This window comes from Canis lupus, chromosome 19 (assembly GCF_003254725.2).
Source record: "Canis lupus dingo isolate Sandy chromosome 19, ASM325472v2, whole genome shotgun sequence".
Lineage (NCBI taxonomy): Eukaryota > Metazoa > Chordata > Mammalia > Carnivora > Canidae > Canis > Canis lupus.
Window position 1 is genome coordinate 52662602 of NC_064261.1, and position 19775 is coordinate 52682376.

Genomic DNA, 19775 nt, shown 5'->3' on the forward strand with positions numbered 1-19775 from the left:
TGATTGTGATCATCAGATGGCTGAGAAGGATGCAAAATTCAGGGACGTGTCTCTGATGCTCATCGGACTGAATAAAAGCATGCTCATCTTGCTGCTCGAGGCTTTATCGGCCTTGCGCTCACGGTGACATGAGAAGTGGCAGGACCTACTAGGGTGGCGGCTCTCAGAACGAGGGCTCCCGGGCCAGCAGCGTTAGCATCTCGTGGGAATGTGGTAGGAAGCAGGTGCTGGCGCTCTATCCCAGACCCGCCCAATCAAGCTAGGGCCACAGGACCCCCCTATGTCATTCGAATTCACACTTTACTTTAAAAACCTTCCTATTCAGAAGCTGTGTTAGGAGACCGCAGTTTACCTAATCAACTGGGGAGCAGAGACAGGTCCTCTACCTTCTCTGAAGCTAATTTCTTATCCGCAAGTTGAGGAGTGGAGGTTCCATGATTCCCGGTTCTGTAAGTCTACATTATTACTCATGCATTAAAATGTCGATTGCACCACAGTATCTCGGTGTTCAAACACTAGGCCCTGAAGTCAGGAACCCATGATTTCAAACCCCCGCTCTGCCTCAATATCTGGGCCCTCCGTCCTGCGTGTAGCCTCTTGGCCTCCTCGTCCGTAAACTGCAGCTCAGAGCGGTGCCTAAGTCATAGATTCCTCAGAGTTAAAAGAGATAATGTACGTAGGGTGCTTGGCGTGGTAACTGGCGTAAAAGTGCTCAAGAAAGGGCGATTCTTGTCATTTGGAGGGCCATCTCCGCAAAGGATACGCGCAGTTTTGAAGTCCGTACAATTAGGAAGACCGAAGACTGCAAGGTTGAGAACAAGTGGGCAGGTTGAGCCTCCGTAACTCAGGACGCAGAGGCCCAGGCTATTAGAAGATTCCCTGACACCCGAGACTTCCATTCTTCTATGGGAGAAAAATAAGTGTATTCTTTTCACCGTGTTTGCTTAGACAACTGCGATTATTTTAAAATACGGAGAGGGATTTGGCTACATTCTGGTGGGCCATCGTGAGATGCTAACAACGACGGGCCGTGGCCGTGGCGTGTGTAGGTCTTTCCTCAACAGCTTTCTTTATTTTCGTTTGGTTCAGAAAAAGAAAACACAATTATTCGCGCTGTATCTGCAAACAATCAACCAGGAAATCACGCATCAATTGTTCGGCCGAGCGCGGGAGGCCGCTGGCAGTTATGCACTTACCGTGTGTGTCGGCCCGGCCCGGCCCGGCCGCTCTGATGGGGAGGCTGGGAGCTGCCTCCTGGGGGTGGGGGGGGCCCAGGCCCCCGTGGCCTCTGTCGACCCCGCGCGTCCACACGACCGCTCTGGGCCGGGCCTGTGTGCAGCCGCGCCCGGGCCTCTGTTTTAGTTCTTAATTTCTTTCGCGGCATCAAAAGGCTTTTTGATTCAAAAGCTTCTCTTTTTCTTTTGCTCCTGAGCCTCTGCATTCGAGGCAGAGCTGCCATCTCCCAGCAGCAGCCTTTGTTCCTCTCTTTCAGGAGGCTGGGGAACAGTGTGAGTCCTTCCTAATTAGCCCGGGGACCACGAAATGCCCCCTAAGCCAGGAGACGCGGCGATCCCACAGCCCCAGTGGCAGAAGAGGGGCGAGGCCTCTTTAATCAAGGCCCAACAAAATGGGGTTTAAAAAAATGGTATTTCGCTCTCTACAAACGTCTTTTTGCAATCCCTGTAAATGCTGGCACATGCACAGGCTTGTGAGTGGTGCCTTCCCTTTGGCCAGTGCCCCGTGGGCTACAGGCCGCAGAGACTGGCGGGTCCACGTGTGGCCGCGGAGACTGGTGGGCCCAAGTGTGGCTGCAGAAACTGGTGGGTCCATGTGTGGCCGTGGAGACTGGTGGCCCCAAGTGTGGCCGCGGAGACTGGTGGCCCCAAGTGTGGCCGCGGAGACTGGTGGGTCCATGTGTGGCCGCGGAGACTGGTGGCCCCACGTGTGCGGGCCCCAGAAGCCTTAGTCTGCGTCCAGGTTGGCACCTCCCAGGAGGCGGCGAGCTGATTACCAGGAGGGGACAGTCCTCACTGATCCATGGGATGCAGACCAGCCCCATCTCTGGGTTCAGTATTTACACAAGACGCTGGCAAATGTCATCCCACAGAAACCCTGCTGATGCCACATATGTGTTCATTTATTACACCCGCTGGGCCCGGCTCTCTTTGACGTCTTGCAACCTTAATGCATGTATTTTTCTCTTCAGCTTCTTTAGTGACCTCACAACAATCGGGTCAAGGTGCTTTTGAATAGGCCCCGCACACTACCCTTCCGTCCACCTGTCAGGTGTGCTCTCACTTGAGCTTACCGTGGACGTGTGAATGATTAGGTTTGGCTCCTTTATCTTTCCCCTAGTCTTTTTTTTTTTTTTAATTTTTTTAAATTTTTATTTATTTATGATAGTCACAGAGAGAGAGAGAGAGAGAGAGGCAGAGATATAGGCAGAGGGAGAAGCAGGCTCCATGCACCGGGAGCCCAATGTGGGATTCGATCCCGGGTCTCCAGGATCGCGCCCTGGGCCAAAGGCAGGCGCCAAAGCGCTGCGCCACCCAGGGATCCCTTTTCCCCTAGTCTTAAAAATTATAAATGTTCATTGTAAAAAGAGAAATTTACTTAATGTGGATAATTGTAAGAAACGTCTGTGAAAAGACACACAGAGTTCCTCATGTGACGATATGTAGAGATAAACGTTTAAACCAGTAAATATGATGGCATCATCAATGTTTTAAAGATTTTACGTCAAAAAAAGTAAAAAAAGAATAAAAAAAATAAAGATTTTACTTGAGAGTGAGGGTGAGAGAGAGAGATTGAGAGAGAAGAGGGGGGAGAGTCAGAGGAAGAGGGGGAAGCGACTTCCCACTGAGCAGGGAGCCTGATGTGGGGCTTGGCCCCAGGACCCGGGGTTCATGACCTGAGCCGAAGGCAGATGCTTAACCGACTGAGCCACCCAGGTGCCCCAGGCATCATCATTTTTAACGGCTGTGTGTTACCAGTCTCTTGAAGACTAAAAAGGCCATTATTCAATATAATCTTTGTGTTTGCATCCATTTAAAATCTCATTGGATTCCTTGAGTGCATCTCAATATATTAGACAATTTCAAATTCTTACTTTAATGAAAACTTTTGTCTTTTGTAGATAATGTCATCTGGATAGGAATATATATAATGAAATGAAATAATTGCATGTATTTTTATGATGGGAGTCAGAAATACACGGAAGCCTAAGCAATGTTTTTATCGTTGATTTTCCATTACACGGAATTATTTTTCTAACAGGACAATTGCAAATAATTTACTTTGAGTCTGTGGATGTCAATGTTCTCTTGAAAGCTTTCTTTGTGAAAAATCTCAAAATTATTTGGTTGGTTTTAAAAGGAGCCTATGTCTATATAACACCAAACAGTTAATTCACAATAAAGTTAGTCAAACATTGAAATATTTGTCAGATTTAGTGTTTGAGTTGCTCATGAGCGGGGCATCAAGGTGACATGGTCTGAGCATATGGGAAGAGAGAAGAGTGGAATAAGTCCTTGAACTCTGTTCTATTTGCTCTCTATAATTTATCCTAAGATATATATGCTCAACATATATGGACGACATAATAAGAGAAAGCATGAAACACTGGGGCAAAGACTAGACTTAAAAACAAGCTACTTAAGATCCATTGTCTCTACCCATAGTCACGTAACACTTTGTAGCCTCAATGTCATTACCTGTAAAGAAGAAAAACGTTCAAAGGAATTCCCAAGCATGGGAATGTCAATAGCTAGCACTTTGTATCTTAATTACCTTTAGAAAAAGACCCTTGGAGTACCTACTGGGTTTCAGCTTTTGAAAGAATCCCAAAACCAGATTCATTTTTATAGCACATCCTAACATACATAGGGCTTTCACATATATGACATCATTTCTAACTATGACTATGAATCACGGCTGCGATTTTCATCCCCCATTTTACAGCTGAGGAAATTGAAGTTCAGAGGCAAAATAATCATTTGAAACCCCCGCAAAACCCATTAAATGTCAGAGTTAAAACTCAACCCCCAGTCTTATCCCCAAATTCAGTGGGTTTTTTTTTTTTTCTTTCCACTGTCTTTGATAAAGATCTTGGAACAACATGATGAGTATCTTCACTACTGGGTTGACGCGCGGTTAGACGTTTTCTCCATAGGACCACCTCACGAGTGAAGATATGACTATTAGATGCAACATAAGCCAGTGGAAGTGTTTCTCTAAGTGATGAAGCTGATGTAAGCAAATTCATGGTTCCCGGCGATCCAAAGGGGAGCGCTGCCGCGGAAGGAGAGTGTAGAGTTTTGGAAGGGTGAAATGGAGTTTGAGGTGAGACTTGGGCATCCACAGAAAGATGTCGAGCAGACAAGTAGAAATATGATTGAGGGCTTGGGAGCGGTGCTCAAGCCAAAGCTGTGCGCTTGGTACCCCGTCACCTGCAGCAGCACCTGAGCCGTCGGCAAGGGTGAGGTGGCACCGAGGACGCTGCTTTGGAAGAGGAACAGCATTTGAGAAAGTCTTGGAAGCTGTGTTCAAAAAAGGAGGGAAACCTAGCTTCCGTAGCTCGATGGGGACACAGGGGCACAAGGCTGAGGGAAGGTGTGAGGAAGGATCCTGCCCACCTGGGCCTGGCGACTATGCATTCCCATACTCTCATGTGCACTAACTTATTTAGTTTTCTCAACTATCCTATGAGGTCCTCTTGAGGAAAACAGAGCTAAGGCGATTTTGATAATTTGCCGCAATCACACACCCCTTAAGAGGCGGAAGTGTGCAGTTGAGGTCTGTGTGACCCTAAGGACCATGCTCAACGGTGTTAAATCCATGTGCAGAAATTCACGAGGATGAATAAAAAGGGGGAACAAAATAAATTTGAGATCATCCATACCTTCGAGTGATAGTTGTCTTAGCCTCAAAGGAGATACAATGAAAAAAAGGTAGTAAAGATACAGAGTCAGTGACCAGAGATGACCTATTCCTACAAGGAATTCAAGGGAAAGAGCTGTGTTGATAATCGTCATTATCAGCAAAAATAATTGACGTTCTTTTAATTATTTCAAAACGATTCAGAAAAGTCCCGGAAATGAAGAGTCCATTGGGGGAGGGGATGATTTCTCAAAGTTCAATTCAATCAACTTAACCTTTATATAAATTTTAAGAGTATTATCCTTTCAGCACTGGTTTTTCTGTCTTAATTTAGTAAAAGATAAACTAAGGCACGTTAAGATTCGCAAGAATTTATGTGAACAAACATCGAGTCCAACTGGGCAGCACCAAATTGGAAAGTGACGGGAGCACCCTGCGGGAGGGAGTTTAAGGGAAAGGCTTTTTAAAGAGAAGATGTGGTACAAAGGTGGGAAGTTACTGGATTGGATGTGGCCTAAGCGGTTGCCTTATTTGGGAAAGCCTAGCTCGCTGTTTGTTATCGGTTGTTCTTAAGTTTCGATTTCTTAATCTTGAGGCATTTACAGGACGACTGGCCAAGGTTCAGTTTGCTTATGCCCCTGCCAGAGCCTTAGAGCCACCACAGTCTAACGCTTCCTTGTTTCATTACTTAACAATATTTAGCGATTCATTTCTTCCTGATTTTCCTTTTTTTATGGCACAATGAGCAATTCAATTCCTTGTCCTCACCAATCCTGTGTTTATTAATTCCAAGAGCCTCCTCCCGAAGTCATTTTAAGATTTGGCTTTACTGTTCTGATTCCTGTTTGTAAAGGCTCACGTGATTTTGCAATCCAGGGGCGGCCTGCAGGTTGGAGGTCTGTGTTGATGAGGATAAATGCTAAGAAAGGACTATCTGCACGCAGTTGAGTCAGCTGCCCTGGTGCGCTCGCTGCATGTAGCGATGGGTTTCGGTGCCTGTGAATGAAGAGCAGACGGCACCTGTCATGGGGAGAGCGAGCCGTGGCCGTGGTCACACCGCCCCTTCCGGTTCTCTTTGGCACATTGCTTCGCACCAGTGAGTCAGCCCAGGGTGGGCCACTGGATTGGCCGCAAGCCCCTCAGCAAGGCCGATCCAGGGCGGCTGGATGCAGGAGTCTGTAAGTACAGTGGAGCCTGGAGGCCGGGTTGCCGCCTCCCCCACACGCTCTTCCTGGAAGAGTCACTTCACCTAGAGATGTGGTGGAGGACACAAGGGAGTCGAAGTCCCCGAAGCCCGTTGAGCTTATGGAGCAGGGTTCTGATGTGATTTTATGGTAAGGAAGCCACCCCCCCTCCCCCATGGCTGAGAATACGCTGCCTAAGCTTTGCCCTCTGATAAGGTGAGGCTGGAGGCTGTCAAGCCCTGGCAAGACAGAACAAGTCATCACAAGAAGCTACAAGGAAAGCATGGTCGTGGGGTCACTCTTACGTGCACGAAGGGGTACTGGCGGGAGGGGAAGGGCCCAGACAGCCCTTGGGTGAGGATTGCTGGAGGAGAGTGGCCATTCCTATGGCGTGGGGTTCTGGGGGTGCCCGGCTTAGGTAGACTCGGTTAAATGTACAAAGCATTGATTTAACCAGGGCTAATTTAATAGTTAGTGAAAGGTTTTGAGTTTTGTGTGTGTGTGTGTGTGTTTTTAAGATTTTACTTATTTATTCATGAGAGACACACAGAGAGGCAGAGACACAGGCAGATGCAGGACTCAATCCCAGGACCCAAGAGTCACCCCCTGGGCCAAAGGACGATGCTCAATCACTGAACCACCCAGGCATCCCGAGGTTTGGTTTGCTTTTATGACTATTTTTTAGAGCAATTTGACTTTGGCAGAACTACTCAGGGGGAGCACAAGATGTCCCACACACCCCTGCCCCAACACAGGCAGGGACTCCCCCATTACCGACAGCCCCACCAGAGCAGGACATTTGTCACGGCTGATGAACCAACACTGACACATGATTATCACCCAAAGTCCAGTTAACATCAGGGCTCACCCTTGGGGTTATGCATTCTGTGGATTTGGACAGATGCGTGCTGCTGTGCAGCCATCGTTGTGGCATCGTGTAGACCATTGTATAGACCACCGTTGTGGCCGTCGTAGAGACCTCTGTGCTCCACCGAGTCATCCCTCCCCACCCCCAGCCCCTGACCTCCATGGATCTTTTCACTTTTTCCACAGTTTTGCCTTTTCCAGAATGTCGCTCGGTCGGAGTCACACAGTAGGTACATTTTCAGGTGGCCTTATTGCACTTGTAACACGCACTTACGTGTCCTCCACGGCGTTTCATGGCTTGATAGTTCATTTCCTCTTAGCATGAGTAACATTCCGTTGAGTGCGTGGACCACAGTTCATGGACCCGTTCACCCGTTCGCCTCCTGAAGGACATCGTCCTTGCTTCCAAGCTTTGGGCAGTTATGAATAAAGCCGCCATAAACATCTGTGCATAGGCTTCTGTGTGGGAATCACAGGTTTTTTTGTTTGTTTGTTTGTTTATTTATGTTGTTTTACATCTGGTTTTGTTTCGTGTTATGTTGTAGTTCACTTTTGCTCCTCTTACGCATACGCTTTTTGAGTCTGTTCTTGTTTCTTTCTTAAACTGAGAAGAACATTTTGTCTCCATTCACAATCAGAAATGGGTGGCCACCCTATCGTTCCTAACTAAAGGCAAAAAATGAAAACAAATGATGATTTTCAGCTTCAGGCTCGAGTCAAATCGGGTAATGGTGCATTTTTGTATCTTGAGGGTTCTCTTGAAATTGAAATATATTATATGGAATAAGAGAAAAAAGATTAATAATAAAACAGCAAGCAGCTAAAGGAAGGCTAAATTGACTTCCCTATTATAGTCTGTCCAAGTAGTAATTGATATAAAATGTGGAAAGAATGTTGGGAATTGTGAGAGAAACCAGAATCCCGACCTAGAAATGAGTGAAAAGAAATGCCAGGCTTGAAACATTTTCAAAGGACTACATTACTATTATTTTCTTCTGCTGAGACTTTTATTTTAACTTAACCCTGTTAGCAATTTTCTTTTGATGAATATAGTTCAGTCCCGAAACCATAAAGAGGTGTTTCTAGGGCACCTTGTGGCTCACCACAAGTCTGTATGGCGGAGAGAGACTTTGCATATTAGATGCTCAATAAACGCTTCTCGGATGAGCACCCAGGTACGGATGTGTAAGGCAGACATGGCTTCACTGAGCGGCACTCGAGGTGGTTATTAGGGCATCTACTTCTTCTCACCCTCTCTACCTTTCCTGTTCTCTGTCCCTGTCTTCCTCCCACCCTTCTCCTCTCCTCCTTCCCTCCCTTTTCCCTGCTTTCCCTTCTCTTTAGAGGCTTCCATTTTCTGCTTCCTTCTTATCTGCTGTTCTTTCTTTTCCTTCTTCCTTTTTTCTCTATTTTCTCTTTTGCTTCCTTTTTCTACTCCATGTTTTCCTTTCGAGTGCTTTTGTTCATTTGTCTGTAAATTACTTATTAATCCCCCAAACTCCACTGGACACCATGTAGTGCCACCGGGAATCCCAGGGGCTAAGGAGGTTATCTAGCTTGCTGCGTAGACCACTCACAACCATAACTGGGTTGCTGGGGGGCGGGGGGGGGCTGACATTTCCATGGCTGTGTTTGTCTGGAGTGAATTGTCTACAATCACTCGGTGTCCCAGATATTAAACATGTTTGCCTCAGTGTATTCTATAAACCATTTGGATGACTATCCATGCTGGAATTCTGAAGAGATTATGAAAATGGAAACAATACGGGGCAAAATAACACATTTTACAGAGGGTAAGATTCTATTAATGGCGTGGTGTAATCTATTCATTGTATTATGGTCCTGCATTCTCTAAGGAGTGTGTGAAATCTATGAGATATTCCTATATCAAAATTTACATTGGTCTCTCCAAATCCCTCTGAAGACATTAGTTGCAGAATAGATCAAGGTCTCCCCCTGATTTCATTTTGCTGGCAGCAAGTGCTCTGGGAGATTACATTTCTCAGGCTTGAGTCACTGAAGCCCTGAGATTAACATTCTCCTGGGAGGATACACCAGCATCCACGAGAGCTTGGCCTATGCATTTTGAATTTCAAAGGCCAGGGAAGACAGCTAATGATTTACTCAAAAGCTCGCAATCAGTATCTACCCCGAAGAGCCCTGGTTCTGCTTCTTTCTTAACAGTTTCTTTCTCTCCTCTTTCCTTCCTGCCACCTTCAGAAGGACTGGACCTCAGTTGGATGCCTCAAAGGGCTTAGTGTAGTACTAAACACTTCGGTTTTAAGTACTTACCTTCTTAACCCTCCCAGGGTCCTTCCTTTGCTGTCTAGGTATATACTCCTCCCTCAGTTTTGCTCCTCAGCACTAATTAGCTGTAGTGTCTACTGAAGAGCTAATTTCTATCATAGAAATGCAGTTGAATTCAATATTTTTAATTTCTCTTTCTCAAAGGTAAACAAAATCAAGCTAATTTTTACTTCTGTTAGGAACTCAGTCTATAGCTCTTCTAAGATTGAATCTCCCCTTTTTTCTCAACCTCAATCAGTGACTCAAGGTAGAAAAACAAATTCTTACTCATGGAATACTTTGGCCAGTTCTATCCAGGAGAACTTAACTGTGATGATAAAAATGTTCCATATCTGCACTGCCCAGCTCAATAGTCATGAGCTCTATGTGGCTAATGAACCCTGCATATGAACTTTTTTTCCCCTCGTGAAACAAGATGCTAGTTAAAAAAAAAAAAAAAAAAAAAAGGAGGAACATATTTCTGGATAGAAGAAAAAATATGAAATTACCCTTCTGGTGACCCCAATCCCAAGGGGAAAGAAATTCTAGAAACTGATATTTTTCAAGAAGAGATTTCTACTAGTACCTGATGACTAAGTAATCCTAACCAGCAGAAAATAGATGAGTAACAAACTGAGTTTTTACAGAGTTGAGGGAATAGTTTTATGTATCAGTTGGTTTTGGTCAGTAATTTTAAAAATTTAGTCAAAGCTGGATAATTTATGTTCCGATTGTTATTTTGATAAACGTAATCAAATCAGCTTGTGCATTAAAAAAAGCAAATTTAGGAGCTGTGGAAACCTTGTTAATTTAGAAAGTAAGAATAATAATAATAATAATGTGTTGTAGAGAAATTTGGTGAGTACAATTTGCCATAATACAATGCATGTCTGAGACTCACCAAGTGACACAATGGACTGAGATGTCAATACAATGGAACTGGTCCATCCCCCCAGCTAAATCTAATCTAAGTGCAAAGGCATTTCTGATAGAATTCTGAAAGTTGATTTACCCACCCTGGGCATGTATCATTGAAATCTCAATGAGATGCTTTACGAAACATAAGACTGAAGGCGTGATGGTTTTGGCCTGGGTAGGCTCATGGTGTCCATGAAGTTGCAATTTGTAAAAGAAGAGCATCCTTCATTTTTTTTTTTTAAGATAGATTTATTTGTTTGAGAGAGAAAGTGGAGGAGGGGCAGAAGGAGAGAGAATCTGAAGCACCCCCAGGCTGAGTGGGGAGCCTGACATGGGGCGCAATCTCACAGCAGACACGGAGATCAGGACCTGAGCCGGAACCAAGAGTCTTGCTCACCTGACTGTGCCACCCAGGTGCGCTGAGCATCACTCATCTTTAACCCTAAGACTTTCCCAAGTAACCATGGAAGGTGGTTGGAAAAGTGGAAACGGACATTGGAAGTGTTCATGGAGCGCTCACCTCGTGAGCCCGTCTATAAGCTCTAGTCTTGGTTGTGAGGCACTTGGGATGACCGTGGATGCAGTGCGAGAGATGAGAAGGAGCCACTGGAACCGCACTGCTGCATGGGAAGGAGGGTGGGGTGTGGGCAAGTCATTCAACATTCCCAGGACTCCGTCTTCTCGTTTGTAAAATAAAAAGTAAACCGAATTAGTGGTTCATGGATTTTTTTTTACAATCTATTGTCCAACAGTAGTTTAAATACATATGAGATAGGATGAGCGTTGCCAACTTTCAGTCTTGCAAAAACAGGGATATTAAAAAGTGCCATCCATCTGCTCTCGCCGTGATTTCATAAAGAACAGGAAAGATTAGCACCAGAAAAATTATTAAACGCAGCTTTATGAAAATCTCTCTGAGTAGTTATGTTTTTCAGACTTTATTCCTGACCAGTATAAATTTTGAACAGGTCTGGGAAACCTTGGATCTTTACAGCCCTGATTATTTATTTATTTATTTATTTATTTATTTATTTATTTATTTATGTATTTATTTATTTTACTTTACTACTATTAGATGGACCCTAGACTCTGAATTCTGCAGTACTCAATATTCATTACTCTCCCAGTTTCTGCCTTTTACTCTTTCTTTATTGTGGGGTCATAATAGAAACTCCTTATTGAGAAACACCAGTTTCTAAGCTTTCCTTCCCCTTGTACAGAGTACACTGGAAAGCAGATTTACTACTTTTTTGTATCTACCCCAAACCTCTTCGTCCCTAGTCACTAAACTTTTATTTGACTACAACAAAGAAAAAAAACTCATTTCAAGTGCTCAGTTGTCACACGTGGCTGACGGCTGCTCTACTGGGCAGTACAGCATTAAGCAGAACAGAAACTTCTTTTGGGGCGGGATCAATCTAACAACACGTATACTTGAATATGAATTTTCCTTTTTGCTACCTAGAACCTCGAGGAAGGTGAGGATGGAAACTTGGGCCCGTGATCAACTGAATTCCCCCACAGAAGTCAAAAGTAGCTAGATTTTTCTAGGGGTTTTTCTGCACCTTAACCTTTAGGACCCCTCGTGGCCTTGACCTTCTTCGAGCTACTTTTTTCTGTTTAAGTGATAGAGCCAGGCCAGACATATTTTATGATTTTGGTGTTTTGAATTCCAGGTTTTGATCTACTTCCAGGTTCCACCATTTCATAAGAGTGAAGGATTTTTGGAAACAGCTGCTCTGTTTGGAATACTCTGCCCTCCTCCCGCCCGGCTGCTCCCCACCCAGGCTCCATGTACTCAGTCTAACCAGCCGGCCGGCCCAACGCCTCCAACGGGCTCCATCTGCTCACTACCTAATCTCTATTTCAATCAAGCTAAGGCAACACTCTTTCTGGAAGAACTGGGCACAGTTCGACAGTGGAATTGCATGAAAGCCTCTCTACTCCCGTCCCCTAAGGGCTCGTTTCTGGAGCTGCTCCCTTTTTGAAGCTTCCAGGCCCCGCCCTAATTCACGCTGGAGCTCTCCCTTATTTCTAAAATGATTATCCACCCAACACACACACACAAGCAGAAAGGCAGAGCTGTGGTTATGTGGTTAACGTAGTTAGCGGCGTCAGCCACAGCAGACAAGTAAGGCTTCTCTCTTAAAGAAATCATTCAGAGAATGAGTGACTCTTAAATTAACTGCACGGATCTGGTGGTCAGACACTGGGCACTTCACCCAGGGCTGTCCCCAAGGGGATGTGACATCTCCCCGGCCTTCCCCCCCAGTTGTCCCCCACCTTCTGCTTCCCACCCCCCCAAAACACTCCAGGAAAGTGAGACCAGGACTGCTGGCTGCTTTAAAGGTGAACCCTGGGCCCTGGACTTCTAAGTGGGTGGGAAGGGAAGGGCATCAAATGAAAACCCAAGGGTGTATTACCTATTTTCAGGAAGCAGGACTCAAAACTCATAACTGAAGGACCTTGAATTTTGACTTTGAGCATGTCCAATGGTCACCATGAGTGTCTCAGAAGGCCACACATGCACACAGTAGGCACACACGTGTGCCTGCAGCCTCCGCCCGGCTCACCCACGGCGGCCTCTTCGGCTTCCCAGCACACAGAGTCCACCTCAGCAGTTACCTGGCAATGTCAGCAGGGGCTGCTTCTGTTTTGTCTTGTGTTTTTTAACTGTTAAACGAAACTCACGAATTTTATATCATCTATGTTGTGTGTGGTAAGGTTCAACTGCAAACCAGGCGCAGCAGGCATTACGATCAGAAGGTATATCACAGTGCAGGGATAATCGGCCAACGGGGTGTCAAAAAGGCCACATTCCCGAAGCCACCAGTACAAGTGCTTCTATCAAATCAACATCAGAAAGTTAGTTAATAAACATATGAGGTGTCAAAAAAAAAAATATGAGGTGTCAGATATATATATTTTTTTTTTCATCTGTGAATTAGTGCGTAGCAGAAAGGACTTTAGAAATGGGCTCTCTCGACAGAAGGAAAGTGTGTTGTAGACGACTCCTCAACCTTGGACAAACATTGAGTAGGAATCTAGTGACACTTGTCAGGATGGGGCCCAAAGTGTGATTCCTGTGTCCAGCCACTAGATCAGAGCACCGAGGGCTACGCTCTTCTGACACCGATGTACTAGAACCCTGCTTCTGGAATCGCGTTGCATCTTCCCGGAGTGAGCCTTTTGTGTAAGCTTTGGTCCGAGCACCCTTCACCCCCCCAGCCCATTTATTGCCCTCCCTCATACCCTTCAGCCAATCAAACTTATGCTTCTCTTAGAAGATCAATTTTGAAAATCCCCAGTCCAATCTAAGTTATAATGGAAAAAAAAAAAAGAGAGAGAGAGAGAGGCCGACAGTTTATCTCACTCTGAAATTATAGACCTAGTCCAATATTTTCTTTCTTTCCTTTATGCTTTTTTTTTTTTTAATTTCAAATATGAGTGCATGAGGTAAAATCTCATGCTGAGAACTGCTTTTGGGTCATAATTTGCAATATGTGTGTGTTTGCGCTTGAGGTATATGTACTAGTAGGAGATATTTTGTCTTTTGCGCAACAACTCATAGACAAACTCTGTTATGAGACATTTGGATCAAAAACAGCATCCTTCCTGCTAGGGATCTAACCTATAAACTGGGAAAAGAATCATGAGTATTTTGGCGAGCAGGTGCTCTCAGCCTTCTGATTATCCATCCTCAATTTCGGTTTAATAACTAGATTGAGCAATACCCTTGTCGGCTGCCCTTCTATCTCGCCCCCTGGGGATGCTGTGTTCTATTAACCATCTCCATAACTCTCTACAGGCGAAGCTTTCCTGGCTGCTCCTCCAAACTCAACACTCATAATGAAATTATGCCCACCTGGCCCTATTATTCCTGGGACCCTATCACCCCCATTGCTATCAGAAAGCTAAGTTCTGTAAGAGTGTCTCCTAGCATCAGTCCAGACCAAGAGAGAATGATCATCATATCATGATGGTTGTGCCACTCTCACCAATGCATTTTTTTAAAAAAATATGTATATATATTTTTAATTTTAAGTCCAGTGTAGTTAACATGCAGTGTTATGTTACTTTTGGTTGTGTTTCAACAAGTCCATATATAATACTCAGTGCTCATGAAGTGTAATTCTTAATCTTCTTCACTTATTTCACACACCCCACCCCTGGAACCCTCTGTTTGTTCTCTATAGTTAAGAGTCTATTTTTTGGTTTGTTACTTTCTTTGTTCATTTGTTGTGTTTCTTAAACTCCACATATGGATGAAATCATGTGGTATTTGTCTTTCTCTGACTGGCTTATTTCATTTAGCATTATACTCTCCATGTCAGTACAAATGGCAAGATTTATTACTTTTTATGTCTGAGTAATATTCCATTGTATATATACTCCACATCTTCTTTTTTTAAAGATTTTATTTATTCATTCATGAGAGACACAGAGGCAGAGAGGGGCAGAGACACAGGCAGAGGGAGAAGCAGGCTCCTTGTGGGGAGCCCAATGTGGGACTCGATACTGGATCTCCTGAATCAGGCCCTGGGCTAAAGGCAGCGCTAAACCGCTGAGCCCTCCAGGCTGCCCCAAATCTTCTTTATTTATTCATCTATTGATGGACCCTTGGGCTGCTTCCATAATTTGGCTGCTGTAAATAATGGTGCTATAAAACAGAGGGGTGCATATATCCCTCTGAATTAGTGTTTTCATAATTTTTTTACTGAGCAGTGCAATTGTTGAGTAAAAGGATAGTTCTATTTTTAATTTTTTGAGGAACCTCCATGCTGTTTTCCACAGTAGCTGCATCACTTTGCATTCCCACCAACAGTACATAAAGTTCTTTTTCTCCACATCCTCGTCAACACTTGTTGTTTCTTGAGTTTTTTGTTTTAGCCATTCTGACAGGTATGAGGTGATACATCGTTGGTTCGATTTGCATTTCCCTGATGATGAGTGATGTTGAGCATCTTTCCATGTGTCTGTTGGTCATCTGTATGTTTTCTTTGGAGAAATGTCTACTCATCTTCTGCCCATTTTTAATTGAATTATTTGTTTTTTTGGTGTTGAGCTGCCTAAGTTCTTTATATATTTTGGATACTAACCCTTTATCAGATATGTCTTTTGCAAATATCTTCTTCCATTCAGTAGGTGGTCTTTTCACCAATGTATTTTTTATCACTGTCCTAAATGGGGAATCCTCTAGGCCATCCCACAGAAGAGTGTTGGCTTTTGGGATTTCCCACCTTATCTACTGCATCTCAGTTTTCTGAGCCTTTCAATACCTTCTTCCACTTTCAATCATGGCAGTTCCGTCTTTTCTACTTCACTAAATTTGTGCCATCATTGTCTTTTAGCTTCCCAGAGCTAGCTCATCTGCACATCTACCCAGATTCTTTGGGTCCCTGCCAGGGTCTTAAATCCTATATATTGGTAGAGTGCTCCCATCTTGACAAAGTTTTCCTTTTCTAACTTTATGCTCTGCCCTCCTTGATCAGCAACTTTGGTCCCATACACATATCCCCAGCTAGATTCTACAGCTTCTTTGTGATGCAGTCCCTTTCCTCTTTTAGCAGACTCAGGTCTTCTTGATCTATATTATAACTTAGTTATAGTTATTCTTCTGTATCCAGGAAGAGAAGTGGGGGTACATCCTGAAAGGAGTTTATATAGTCTTGCCAGTTAGAACCTTCACCATTATGTACAAGAGACTTTCATAGAGAAGAGTTGGCCATTTCTGTGGAACCAGAAAATACAGAGGGATCTGGGGATTCAAGACTTTTTATGCACTGATCCAGATGCCCCCATCCCAGTTTCAGGGTCCCACTCTTTCCCAAGTAACACCCTGGACTTTGTCTAGCTGAATCGCTGAGATTGAGAATTCAACCTCAAGAATTCTGCAACTCTTATAATTCAGTGATGAGTCTGATCTTCGCTTTTCTCTGCCCTCTGGTTGCAGATGAAATTTTGTTTATTGGCTGACAAGGAGACTCTCTGGTTTTCACAATTCGCTTTGAATTATTATTATCAGCCTTAGTTTGCCCCTGTTTTTCTCCAGTGCTTCCGTTGCCTCCAGTGGCAGTCCTCTAATTCAATGATTCTTTAATGACCCCTTCCTCAAAATGCTCCACTACCAAGGACCCTGCCCCACCTGTTCATTCCTATACACCATTATGCCATCCCAATTTACTCTTGGGAAGTACATAGAGGATCCCACTCAGAAACAATGTCTGTGCATGAATGAATGAAGTAAGACTGAATAGAAACAAGAGTCAAATTGTGATGCAATCACTTCATAAGCCTCATATGACCTCGTAGCAAGCTCTGAGGCTGGGACAGTTCTTCACATTTGCCCCATCTTAAGGCAAAGAAGCTTTGTGCTCTTACTTCAACCAGCTACTTCTGGGAAGTGTGCTTGATCATATAGGCAAGGAAGCCTTCTTCAGTTTAGAGCAATTCTGGGATTCTAACAATCCCCACAGCTGGAAGAAAGAAGGCAGTCCCAAACGGGGATCTGGGTAGCACTTGACATCACCCATTTGTGGATTTTTTAGGTAGTTTCTAGATTCCTTTGATAGGCCCATTCATATTTGTAAAGCCACCTCCTAGTATGGTGTCTGGCATATAGTTGATATAAAATAAATGTGGTTGACTCAATGAATGCAGATGGTATGGTAAGGGAAGGAAATCAAGTATAAGATGGAGACAAAGTTTAGGGATCTAGACATATTGGGATTGAGAGATCATTGAGACTTTTTTCTACTGGTGTAGACATCTAGTAAACACTTGGATGAATGAGCTTAAATCTAAAGGAGAAGTCAGGTTTAAAGCAATAATTTGGAGGTCATCGGGATGTGAGTACTGTTAGAGCTCCTCTTCCTTACTAGCAGCACCCTATTTTAAAAATAAAGTAAACTGTTTTCCAGTGCTCTTTGCAGATGGATGTAGCTATGTGACAGGATTTTGGCTAGTGAAAAGTAAGTTCATGTTATTGAGGAGAGATTCTTTAAATACTCTGAAGGAGGGTGACAGACTCAACTAGCTCTTGTCCTTTTCTTATCCTCCTGATGCCTGAATATCTGCAGATTTTACTGTTGGAGCTGCAGCAGTCATGTTGTGACTGACCACGACCATGAGAGAAAGGCTAGCAGACATCAGCCCCAGCATCCTTGAGCTGCTATACTTGCGCAGGATGGCCCATCTGTCATATGAAAGAAAAATAAACTCCTGTCCTGGGCTCACTTCTCTTTTCTCATTCTTCCATGTGGCACATGCAATCTATAACTGATAATTATCTTGAATAAGATGGCCCCAGGAAAGAATTTAGAGTGGGAAGAGCAGATGCTGGCAGAAATTCTGAAGAACACTAATGTTTAAGGAGTAAAAGAAGAGCAACCTAAGAAGACGACTGACAAGATAACAGAAATTACTTGCTGATATAGAAGAGGCCAAAGAAAGTGAAATCACTGAGGACAAAGGAGTAATCAACATTTGAAATATGGCAGAGGAGTCCAATTAGATGTGTCCATTGGATTTCATATTCAGGACTTTATATAGTTTTAGTGCTACAATTGAGAAGACATTGCTTAATATTGAATTATGATGATTCATTCATTCAACAAATTATTATTGAGGACCAAGCAGGTACAGGGTGCTATATGTATGATGATAATCAAAACAGCCCGAGAGCTTAGAATATCATCATTGATAGACATTTCCCACCGGCTATTAGTGGAAATGTGAACATTTGTAGCTTTGGGTTTTTGAGATGGCTGGTTAAAATTCTGTCTGAAGTTTTTAATACAAGGGCCATTATACAGCCTACATTACACAAATACTTATTCATACTTTTTTTGCACATCATGGAAATCCAAATCTTTTAACCACATTACAGATGCTGAAAAGCCATCGGGTAGAACTTATGGGTGTGTCTTGGGGAGAAAACTATGAAATTAGCTCAAAAGTCAACTACACCCACTCAACCAGATGTGACTGAGCTTGTGCTATTCCATCTATGTTGTGTGAATAACTGAAATAATGGAGAAGAGAGCTTGAATCAAAGAGCACATACCTATATGTGTAGATAATAGCAACAGAGGAATATCTAAAACGTGGTTTGAAATGAAATGAAATCACATCAAGATGCATGTGAAAACTTCTCGTTTTTTTCCCATTTTTATTCCACCTATTATGTTCATAGACAGTTTTGAAATCCAGATTTGAAAATCCAATGCATAGCCAGTAGCACATCACGTTCATTTATCCTTGCTCCAGCAATTGTTAGAATTCCCTCGTGGTTCATGGTAAAAATCATTTCATGAAGTACATAGAGTTGCCCCATCTTGTTTTAACTTGTATGCCAGAAAAATATTCCACTTCAGGGGAATTGGGTGGCTGGGCTTGAGCTTCTTGCCAGAGCAAGTGATTTCCGTTCTTTCCCCAGGCACTATAGCTCTACAGGCTAGTAATGCTGTCAACTTAAGAGGTAAGTCAAAGCAACAATAGGAACTAGTTATTTACAGGAGGAGAAATGAAAGGGGTTGGAAAGATTTTTTTAAAAAACGGGCTAGAAAATATATATTATTTGCACACTGGGTTTGCTAGATATAGATCAGAGCAGGCATGGGTGGGGGTGATGACAAGGAAAGATAACCAGATTTCAACTTCTCCTAAGTACCTGTTTGAGAGAGGTGAGTGAGACTTCTTTCTGTTAGGGTCACTACAGTTTGTATTTCTAACCTTCCTGACTCAACAAGAGTTTTCCCAAAGGGCTTCTCAGAATAAAAATAGTTTCTCAAGTTTTGGAAGATTCTGTGTCCTCAAGGTGTTTCGCTGTTCTTAAGATGTATGAAGAGCACAGAGTCAAGGAAAATTATAGTAGGATGATTTTGCTAATTATTGTTGACCCTTTAGACATGTTCATTCAGTATTTACATGGAAATTTTATCAAGCATTGTTTGTATGCAAAATAGTAAAAAGTATGCAGTAGGGATGGATAAAATGCAATCATAATTTGGTTTAACATATTCAACCAGAATAAATGAATCATATAAGGCTTATATACTATATGAATGATATGTTGTATGTATAAATGACAGAAGTCAGAATAGATTGACTCAAATTGTTTTTTTAAATATATATTTCCTTAACATATTTATCAAAGCTATTCCTGTAAGAAGATGAAGTTGGTGAAATGCCTATCCTTGTGCCTATTGAAATTAAATTTACACTGGTTTTGGAGAGTTTAAAGATGCATTAGGTGATAAGTCTTTAGAGTAAAACAAGCAGGCAAACAGATAAACCAAAAAAAAAAAAAAAAAAAAAACTTGTAAGTTTAGGGAAAACAGGAAGGGTTGCAGGAAAGGAAAACTAATCATAGAATCCCCACGTTGTTCAAATGTGAATAATATGTACATACTCATAGTAATGTAAATAATATATATTGATACTCAAACTACTCTATGACTGTACCCGTAGGATAGAAAGAAGATGAAGGTTTGTAGGTGTGTGCGTGTATGTGCATGGGGGTCAATAAATACCGCTTACACTGAAAAAAAAATAGCAATATACTATAAGCATACTACCAAGAAATGTAACTGTAAATACTAAGATAAGAAGCTAAAAATGTTAGTGATTAACTCTGGGGAG

At 43.1% G+C, this 19775-nt stretch overlaps 1 long non-coding RNA gene across 1 annotated transcript in view; it reads left to right on the forward strand.

Moving 5' to 3' along the window:
* LOC112649982 (uncharacterized) overlaps window positions 1-17368 on the forward strand; it is a 76403-nt gene extending 59035 nt beyond the window's left edge. Inside the window, exon 4 of the long non-coding RNA XR_004807119.2 lies at window positions 17213-17368. This is a non-coding gene — a long non-coding RNA (uncharacterized LOC112649982). The remainder of the gene's footprint in view (window positions 1-17212) is intronic.
* The last annotated feature ends 2407 nt before the right edge of the window (window positions 17369-19775 follow it).